The 10833-nt window shown below is 35.7% G+C and overlaps 1 pseudogene; it reads left to right on the forward strand.

Annotated features, from left to right (window-relative positions):
• LOC102014928 overlaps nt 1-1359 on the forward strand; it is a 37183-nt pseudogene extending 35824 nt beyond the window's left edge.
• Nucleotides 1360-10833: the final 9474 nt, after the last annotated feature.

A 10833-nucleotide genomic window follows, 5' to 3' on the forward strand; every position in this document is an offset into this window, starting at 1 on the left:
GAGAAAATTACCACAAAAGGTTGATTCTGTCACTATGTCTCCACTAAATTTGAAAGCAGCACATATATTCAAACTCCTCCCAAAGTGTGTGTGTTGGTACGATTCAGACATAACATGCCTTGTTATGAAGTCTAGAAGTTTGTAATGAGGGCAGTTCTGCTCAGCACACTTTACCCAACCATCTTTCTTTCTCATTTCGCTGTATCTCAAGTGTATTAATTTCTGCTTCTCCTTTCAGGACGTTTTAAGGCACTTAGATATAAGGAATCTGGTGGGAGGTTTCACTTTCAAATGCAGTTATCATTCCCATACCAATATGAGAATACATCTCTTGAAATATAGAAAAGTCACATGAATTTAAGGTCAATCTCTTCACAGATATATCTCATTGCTCTGGAGACAGATGTATGAGGCACAAAGAACAGCAAAACTCAAAACAACAATTTCATAACATCTGCCTAGGGCTGAACTAACACTTTAAATGCATATACTCATATCTGGTGGAATTTAGATGCTTTTCCAATTCAAACACTTACACTACAGACCTGGTTGAGAAATGCAGTAAAAATGGAAAATATCAAAAAGAAGCCAAATGCCCTACAGGCTTGTCTTGGTTACTTTTCTCTCATTGCTGAGACAAAATATCCAACACCTAAAATGAAGGAAGGAAAGGTTTATTTAGCATGCAGTTTGTGGAGGTTTCAGTCCATACTTGGCTGGCTCTGAGGCAGAAGGTAGCAAAGCAACAAGAGCAAATGGGGGAATGGCAGCCGAACAGCAAAGCAGTCAGAGCAAAAAGGAAGGAATGGCACCAAGCAGCTTCTTTCCCTGCCTTACTTTGTAAACAGGCTACCCCCACCTAAGGGGTGTGTAGCTCTCACATAATCTCCATGCCCTCCTCTCCCACAGGCTCAGGATGTATACAAAGTAAGCACCCTGCCTTCCTGCTGAGTCACTTAGCCAAACCTCTAGACACCCCAAGTTGACACAATGTATCAACCATAACAAGGCTATATCTAGAAAGGCTCTTCCTCAGATTTGAATCTTTGCCTCAGAGGCACTTGCTTGCTAAGGCTTCCACAGCTCTGTGAGTCGCTGCTAAGGTCCACATACAACCCAAGTGTGCACGTAAGTCAAGGTGCAGCTGCCCATACCTGTAAAGCCTTGTCGTGATGGCAGCTCGCCCCTTTGCTGAAGGTTGTGTCCTACATAGGCTGGGTCTGTTTGCTAAAGCGAGGATATCCACACCTCAGCAAGGCCTTCAGCCTCTATGGCTCTGACCCTGCTGCAGCTTTTCCCGGGTACAGGCTTTGCTCAATGAAAGCTGTGCCGTTGTGGCATTTGGTTAAAACCCTTTGATATCCATAGTCATTTCTGAGCCCTATTTCTTTGCTGAAGACCAAATATTTTGTTGAAAACTGAACCTTTGATGAGGACCCAGGTCTTACCTTTAGTATAAGCACCCATTTTCCAACAGAAAAAGAAAATGACCTCCTGTAGAATGCTGTAACCTTTAAAACATAATAAATGCCATGTAACCTAAGGTTCATTTAATCTCCTCTCAAGAGTTAAAAGCTAGCTGAATGTCTATAAAAATCAAGCCTCCTTAGCTAATAAGTGTCTAAAAACTTCAAAGTCAAAAACCAGCCTGGTCTATATTTAATAAACACCATCCCTCAAAGTCACCCACTTTGCTTTCTCAGAGCCTAATTTATCCACATCTAATTAATTATTCCAAAATTTTATTATGAGTTTATTTCTTAAGATAAATTTCTGGCCCCATGTTTCAGCTTTAGAGTCAGCAAAGACTTTAGGTTTGTTGTTTTTTCCAAAGGCCCATACAGTAAATATTTTAGGCTTTGCAAGCCACAGAAGGTTTCTGTTGCATATCCATCCTTGTTTTTTATACAATCTTTAAAAAAACAAAAAACAGGCTGTGGATCAAAGTTAAACCATGAACCATGTTTGCCAGCCTCTTTTCTAAATGCTGAGGTCTTTAAGAGCATAGGCACAAATCTGAAAGCCTTCCCAGTCCCCAGCAGGAACAGCTGTCACTTAGAAGAGCAGGAGGGTTGCATTAAAATGATAGGAAGGAGCGGACGTGTTGAGAGCCACTGCTCTCTGCAGACAGGTGGCATCTCCAAGGGGAAGAAGAGGAAAGCCTTAAATAACAGATTTTCCCTGTGGGGCAGAACTTGGGTTCTAAATGCACACAGCATGTGGCTTTGTTCAAGAGTGAAGTCCACTTCCCAGCGGAAGGAAGAAAAGAAGGAGCTGAGCTTGCCTGATCCAGCTGAACTCAGCAACCACTCCTGAGAAAGACTGAGGAAAAGTGGGAGGAGGATCAGCGTTCCACTAAGAGAAAAAGGTTACAGATGAAGAAGTTTTCCCCATTTTTAAATATCATGAAAGAGAAGCTAGCTCTTGCCTCCACTGCCCAGTATTTTCTTCATAAATATTTTCAGTTACAACTATTTTATTTCCTTTATTAAAATATGTTTTTCTTGAGGGTACTGGTCATGTCCATTTTATTGTTATTGCCCAAAATGTTGATGAGATTTTTAGCACTATGTCAGGCATGTAGTAAATTCTCAAGGAAAGGAAAAATGGGGGAAGGTGTACAGAATAGATGTTGAGATAAAGTTGTGGGGAAGAAATAAAAAGTAACGGATATTGTTCGGGTCCTTTTCGACTACTATTAAAAATGCCTAAAACTAAGCGATTTATAGAAAACATACATTTATTGCTTATAGTTCTGAGTGCTGGAAGCCCAAAATCAGAGAGGTAGTAAATTCAGAGTCTGGTACAGGCTGTTTCCTCCCTGCGTCACAGGTAGCACCTTGTGGCCGTGCCTTCACCTGGTGAATGAGACAGATAAATTTACTTGTGCTTCTTTTATAATAGCACAATTCCATTAATGAGAGCTTCATCTTCATGAAGTAGTCGTCTCCCAAGCCTGATCTCAGTACCACCACACTCGGAGTCAGGCTTCAGAGCAAGAACTCGAGAGGGACAGAACATTCAGACTGTAGCAGATACGGTAAACTTAAAATAACTGGACAACAAAGACTTAAAGATAGTAAATGGACAATCAGAGTCCGTTTTGAAACAAGGTGAAAGTTTCAGACTACATTTATATAAAGTCAAGAATTATTAACATAGAGATGGGATTTCTCTGCGAAACACTTTGAAGAACTGTGCGATATTTCAGTTAGGGATAGGATGAGCAAAGGAAATGGTGAAAGCGTTACCAAAAGCGGTACGGAAAGAAAAGATGTTACAATGCAGCGGCAACCGAAGGAGAGAGATGCAGAGTGTGCTCCACACTGCACCGTGCTGGTATCTGTGCTGCATGCTGCTGGGAGGTCAGACAGGGTGAGAATATAGCTCTTTTTTTAAATGACACTGAGAATGAAACCTAGGGCCTGCACGTTAGGCTATGCCCCAGCCCACTTTTAAATTAATCAATTAATTAATCTATTATTTTAGGTCAGGATCTCAATTCATCTCTAAGTTGCTTAGGGTACACTAGACCTTGTGATCCTCCTGTCTCAGCCTCCCAGACTGCTGAGATTATAGGTGTGCAACACCACAGACACTTCAGAAAAATTTCATTTGATTTACTCTCTCCGCCGCAGAGGTCTATGAGAAGCACTTTTATCTGAATGTATTTTGGTGATTTGAAAATATAAAGGCCTACAGCAGACAAGCTTTTGGGAATAGGTGACAAATAAGCAGGAAAGAACAAAGAAGATGGATCTGACTATTAAATTAGGCAGAACTCTCTATGCTCTACACCACAAACTGAATGTGCACCCCTCAAATTCAAATCTGGAAACCTAGCTCCGATATGATATATTAGGAGATGGGGCATTTGAGAGGTGATTAAGCCATCAGGCAAAACCCTTAAGAATGGAAGAAGTACTCTTATAAGAGGGACCCTAGAAGTTCCCTCTCCCCTTTGGCCAGGGAGGACACAATGAGATGACAACTATCTATGAACCAGAACATGAGCCTTTTTCAAGTATCAAATCTGCTAGTACCTGGACCTTGGATTGCTTGGCCTCCAGAAGTATGAACACCAAGTTTCTGTTTATTATAAGCCATAAAGATTATGACATTTTGTTATAACAGCCTGTCTTGGTTACTTTTTTCTCATTGCTGGGACAAAATATCTGACAACCAAAATGAAGGAAGGAAAGGTTTATTTCGCTTACAGTTCGTGGAAGTTTCAATCCTTACTTGGGAGATCATAAGGCAGAGTGGCACGTGGCAGAGGGCTGCATCTCAGGGCAGCCACAGCTAAACTACAACTCACTTACACCAGGGCGGAATCGGGGAGGAAATAGCCTCAAGCAGCTTCTTCCTCTACCTTACACATGCAAACTATCCACTCCAGGGCGGGTGCAGCTCTCACACCCACAATCATTCAACTCTAATAGTCTGCCCATGGTCGCATGAGGCTTTGGAGGAGACACACAAACATAAACCATAACACAGCCCAAATAGACTAAGATACCTTGCATTGAGACTTTGTCTGGAATTATACCCAGAAATCATTTTATAGTTGTTCTGTACCAAATTTCTGAGGACAAAGCCAAGGCTACCTCTAAATACCAGACCTCTGCAAAGAACAAAGTCATTCTTTGAAACTGGCTGTGCCTAGAATTTATCAAGTTCAGTTCTAGAGCTACATGAACAAGGGCTGGATGATTTTGTGAGCAGTTTCAACCACATTAAATATGGAACTTCACAGAGTGAGAGTAATCAAATGTGCTTTGGGGCATAAACTGCTTTCGGGGCTGAAGAAGGAATTTTGTCACTGTCCCTTGGACTGTTGGTAGCACTGTAGCTGTGGGCAGACACATCAGCAGGGCTGAATGATGAGGCAAGAAGGATCACAGTCTCAGAAATGTGAGGTTTGGCCATTGCAGGAATCAAGATGCTGAACCATCTGTTATGAAAGAGTTGCAATTTCTAGTACGAGAAATAATGTTTTGAAATATGCAGCACTAAATCCCCAAAGAAAACAAAGATATAGCATTGCACAATCACTTTAGAAATTTCCACATTGATAAATGAAATTTGAAACCAATATGAGTACTGAGAATCAATAATCCCTTCCCATTATGCTTGTTCTTAGCTACAAATAATGCAGCAAGGTTATCATTGACTAGCTTCAGGTAAATAGAGAGATTGTATGTCAACATAAAAGTCAACTAAGTAAATCACATTAAAAGAACTGAAAACAAAAATTGAATTTGTCACATATCTAAACAGGTACTTGAAATGCGTACATCTCTTCTAATTTAAAATTCTCATTTCTTCCATGAGCAATTATATTAAAGATGATAAAACAGATTAGGAAGACATTAGTCACTACCTTAATTCTCTCTAATATGGCTATTGTTTGAAGGTTCTATGAAATATTTCCTAGTAGCTTTTTATTGGACACCCAGCATTCAACATTTCTAACTACTGTATCACTTTAACCTATCTATTTTCCAAATGGGAAAAATACATTTGCATGTGTGTACATATTCTTGACCTTTAATGAGATGAAAAGAGATTGACCGAATACCTAAAGTATTGGAGCTGCTGATTCATCCACCCAATTAGTGAAGCAGTGCTTTCCATTTGCAAGGCCAGAAATGAAATCTTATTGACACTGTGTAGGTGGAAAAACAGATTACTACAGTTTGATGCTTATAAATTAGCGATGCACTTTGACATGCAAAAGAGAAACATGAATAACAATTTTACTTGACTGACAAATTAATAATCACCATGATAATCTTGGGATATAAATGGATAATAACATGAATTATTCAAGAGGGACATATCTCCTCTTGCTTTCCTCCTACCTGATCAATTCTTCCTTTAAGCAATGGCAATCATTTGAAAACATAAGGAACCAAGAGCTTGTGAAAGAAATGATATATTAAACAAACAGAATTTAACTATATTTCTACTATTTTCTATTAACATCTTAGGTTTCTGGATTAATTATGCATGTAAAAATTTCCCTTTTTGTCTGAAAATAAATGACAGAGGTCTTTGTGTGTATGATTGTATGACTTCCTATTAAGGCAAAGTCCCAAAATAACATTGAAGTGTAATACTTTCTAATCCAAAGTTGAATGCACGTAAATGTTAAGCTTTCAAATGAGTTCGAGTGACTACCTAAGAGAACCAGATATTATCAATTACCTGAGTCTATCAGTAAAAGTTAACTATAAAACTATCATTCACTACTCACACTGTGTTGCACAAAAAGTAAACATTTTAAAGAATAATTATTCAGTGAAAATTAAATCATTTTTTGGAAAATTAAATCATGAAAACATACTCTATACATGTGTATAAAGTATACATATTTGTGGGAGAGAAAAAAAAAGATAGTATTACTCTAATTCAGTCAGAGAAATAGGAATATAAGCATTGTATATGACCAAAGTGTTGGCAGACTAGGAAAGATGAGTTCAGACCAAATATTGAGTATAGATCTCTGTGAGCTACATTATGTTGGAAAAATATTTAAACTTCCACACCTAGTCAAATGATGATAGTAAAACGAATGTCACAAGGTTGCTGTGAGTAGTGGTCCAGAGCAATAATATATGAGGCATGACAGCACAGTTACTACCACATGAGATGTGATAGATACAGCAGTCAATTTGCTTTTATTGGGAAGTTTTCTGTTTTCCACTCTTGCACTCCTTAAAAATGCCAGGTACTCCTCTTGTGTGTAGCTACATGACCAAAGTGAACCACTTCTGAAAATTTGACCCTCTTCTAACATTAAAGACTTGCACAATAACTCCAAAATTTTTATCTTGGTAGTGTATTCCAGTGTTATGAGTTCTTGCTTACATTTTTAACCTGTTCCTATTCAAGTCCCAGAATCCCTCAGTGGTGACACTGTTCCTGGTTTCTTGTGTGGTTCTGTTCCAGATCAGTACTCCACAGATGCACTTATACCTGATCTTATGCACTTATAGCTGATCTTATGCTAAATGATCTTCAATAACACAAGAATTAAAAAATTAAAACTTTGATAGGTTAATTTTTTTCTCCTTTGGAATATATATGTGTGTGTATAATTTAAATTATACATTTGACCTGTAGGTTAAATTATGGTTACAAGGTTAAAAGGTTAAAAATGTATAATAGCAAATGTTTACATTGAAAATGATCCCATTTAATAGAATTATCTCTAGTCAAACAAAACAAAAGCCACACTTTCTCCACAGACTACCTCAGTTTTTTGCCTCCAGTTCCAAGCACAACATCTCTGAGTAATCTGTGTTTAACTTAACCTTCTGTGAACAACAAATCTTATTATCTTTTTACCCAAAAATTAAAATTTTAAAATTTACTTCCACAAATATATCCTATATAAAACAGCCAAGAAGAAGGATTGGGGTTAAAAAGAAAAATTGAGTTGAAAGTATAAGCATGTATATGACAAAGAAAGAGATAAATTCACATAGCTGGTATGGTCATTTGCTTTACAACTGATATTAGGTTCAGTACTCATACTTATGCTTTTCTTTATCCGTTACCCTTTCCATTTTTCCCTTTATCTTTATCCATCTCTCTGCTAGTCAGACTTCTTTACAGGATGAATTAATCTACTATTTCATTATGGAGGTCTCTGAGACCTTAGCAAATCTTTCTCAATAGAGTCTGGCTTGTTCCATAAAATTTTGCTGTGGGTTAGAATTCTACCTATGGAATTTACCTTACTGGAATTAAGTAACCCATGCCTTTATTGCAAACTAAAACACAGTATTGCATCTCGACTGGATGCTTCTCAGTTGACTGGAACATATAAAACGAGTCAGTGTCATGAGTATCAGTCCATTGGATGGAAGAAGATACTGCTAACCATAAAGTCTAAAATCACTTAATATAAAAACAAGAAAAAAAATTTTTGCTGCCAGTCAGTTGACTTTTGATTCTCCTCTATATACTCAGATTCATCTTCTTAAAAATGTCTGATCTTGACTTGCATGTGTACACATCACATGTCTCCCTACTGTAAGAACCTGAAAGAGTAAATAAAATCTGAAAGGTACAATGGATATTGTGAAAGAGGAAGAAACTGGCCAAAGGGGAAAAAAAACTGGGATGAGGGAAAGGAGAAAAGAAAGAAAGAAGGAATTGAAAAAAAATATGTATACATACACAAGATAATTAAGGCAATTGTACCACTAATTTCTATTGGTTTATTGAAAGGAACAGTTAATGCTTAATTGTTTGATCTTGCACGCCTTTATGTCTAATCTGAACAACTACTTTGAAGATAACAATATGTAATACAACAACCATTGTTAATTTCCTATCAACTTTTTTTGAAATTCTGCATAGTTTTTATTGTTTCTGTGTTGTTTTGTTTTTGTCTTTGTTTTTGCTATGTTATTTTTGGTATTTTCTGTTTAAAATAAAAAAGCAAAGTCCTAACAATTACATCCAGTTCTCTGGGGAAGTGAGCACCTATGCTAGAATTTTCCAAAGGTCTTTAGTGATTCTAATATACAGTGAAGACCGAAAATCATAGGTATTATTTCATTTTTTAAAAGTCTGTTCTTGTTAAGCTGTGCAAACATGTTCTGTTTATGCAAAGTTGAAACTTTATATATAAGGATAAAATTTGGGCATCATATATAATCTTTTCCTAATTTATGATAAGACCAATCAGTCTTCCACTTTGTACAAAACTTTATGAAATGGTATGTAGTTTTGTTTTTTGAGACAAGGTCTTATTATGTACCCCAGACCAGCCTCAAACTTACAGTGATCCTCCTGCCTCAGCCTTTCAAGTACTGGGATTATAGGTGTGCACCACCATGCCCAGCTAAAATATTGAATAATAGCTTACTTTCTATAATTCAAAGATATGATAGTCTTCAAGACCATTTAAAACTAGTTAGACCCTCTTATTTGCTGAACATATTGCAGGATTATAATATGGGCCATATATATATATATATATATATATATATATAAATTTATATGATTTGATTTGTACAAAGAAATGTGAGTTTAGATCACTATGCCATTTTCAGACAGAAGCTTTAAACCATGTCTTATCCTGATATGGTGGAGTAATACACTAAAAGACCTCTTCTCTCATGTATAACAAGTAAATAAAATATGAAAAAAATCTCACAAGTTGATTTTTTTTTAAAAGTTGAATTCTAAATGAATCAAAATTTAAAAGAAAGGATTCTCCCCACGTGTATTTCCCATTTTTATGGCTCTACATAAAAGACATAGTATACTCAACCAAAACTCAGGAGAAAATATTGAAAGCAGTCAGAAAATCAGCACATTACATACAGGGGAACAATGATTCAAATAAACTATGATTCCAGTGAAACATGTTTAAAGTGATGAAACAAAAACGCTGGATGAGCAGATATCTATACCCATCAAAAATCTTCTCAAAGGATAAAAGACAAATAATGATATTTTCAAGCAAAATAAAAATAAGAGGATTTGTTACTAATGAAACTGCACCACCAAAAATCAGAAAAAAGTACTCCAGAATGCTCTTCAAGTGAAATAGAAGTGATACTAAAGGGAAGTGTGGATTATCAAACATAAATGGAAAGTATCAGAAATAATAAATATCTGGGCAAACGTAAAGGTATATTTTACGCATAATTTCCTTTAAATACATATGGCTGTTTAAACAAATTCTTAGTGATTAATAACATGAAGATCGAGTACCACTTGACACCATAAAAGATAGTGAGCACAGAGATGTAAATATATCTCTGTGGTCAAAAGTTTTCTACATTGTTTAATAAGTGTTAAAATATTAAGTCTAAATACACTGCGAAGGAGTAAGGATATTCAATTCTTTGGGTTTTTTTTTTTTTTTTTTTTTTGGTTTTTTTTTTCCAGTACTGGGAATTGAACTCATGACCTCGTGCTTGCCAGGCAGGCATTGTGCCACTGAGCTAAATCCCCAGCCCTCGATATTCAGTTCTTAAAGACATTAATAAAAAAATCACAGAGTTAAATCTAAGATTTAATAGGAAATTTAATAATTTTATCTATGTTCAAATAAAAGTTGAAAATGAATAACAGGAAACAACAGAAGAAATGGGTAAGATTAAAATGAAGATAAAAATGATCAACATATAAGAAGTATGTACCAATTTCCCAAATAATTACAAATACAGTGCATTACAAACAAAAAGAATTAAAGTAGACAAATCAAGCATATCAATAACTACGTTAAATGTTAAGGAATTAATTACTCCAATTAAAGATATTTGCTATCAGAATGAAGGAAAAACATTACTGCTTGTTTGCTTTCTACAATAGACACAGTTCAAACACAAATGTACAATGCAAATGTATTCATATTAAACAATGGAAAAAGATATATTATACAAACAGTAAGCCTCAGTAGTCAGGCTTGACTTCATTAACATCAGACAAGATAGAGTTTTTTTCAAAATAGACTTTAAAACAAGGTATATTATGAGAGAAAAACATAATGGGGAAATTATAAGAAAGATATTATAATTATAAATATATATGCACCAAATAAAGTTTCAAAATACTTAAAATGTAATTTGACAGATGCAAATATATAATCAGTATAAGATATTGTAATGTCACTCTGTCAGCAAATGAAAGATTATCTACACAAAAATCAATAAATTGCATATCTATATCTGAACAACTACTCTGAAGATAACAGTGCACAATATAACAACTGTTGTTGATTTCCTATTATCTTATTTTGAAATTCTGTATCATTTTAATGCTTTTTATTTTTATTCTCTTTTTTAAAAAACTTTCAAAAAAGAG

The sequence above is a fragment of the Chinchilla lanigera genome, unplaced genomic scaffold, assembly GCF_000276665.1.
Source record: "Chinchilla lanigera isolate Chin_1 unplaced genomic scaffold, ChiLan1.0 scaffold00027, whole genome shotgun sequence".
Classification (NCBI taxonomy): Eukaryota; Metazoa; Chordata; class Mammalia; order Rodentia; family Chinchillidae; genus Chinchilla; species Chinchilla lanigera.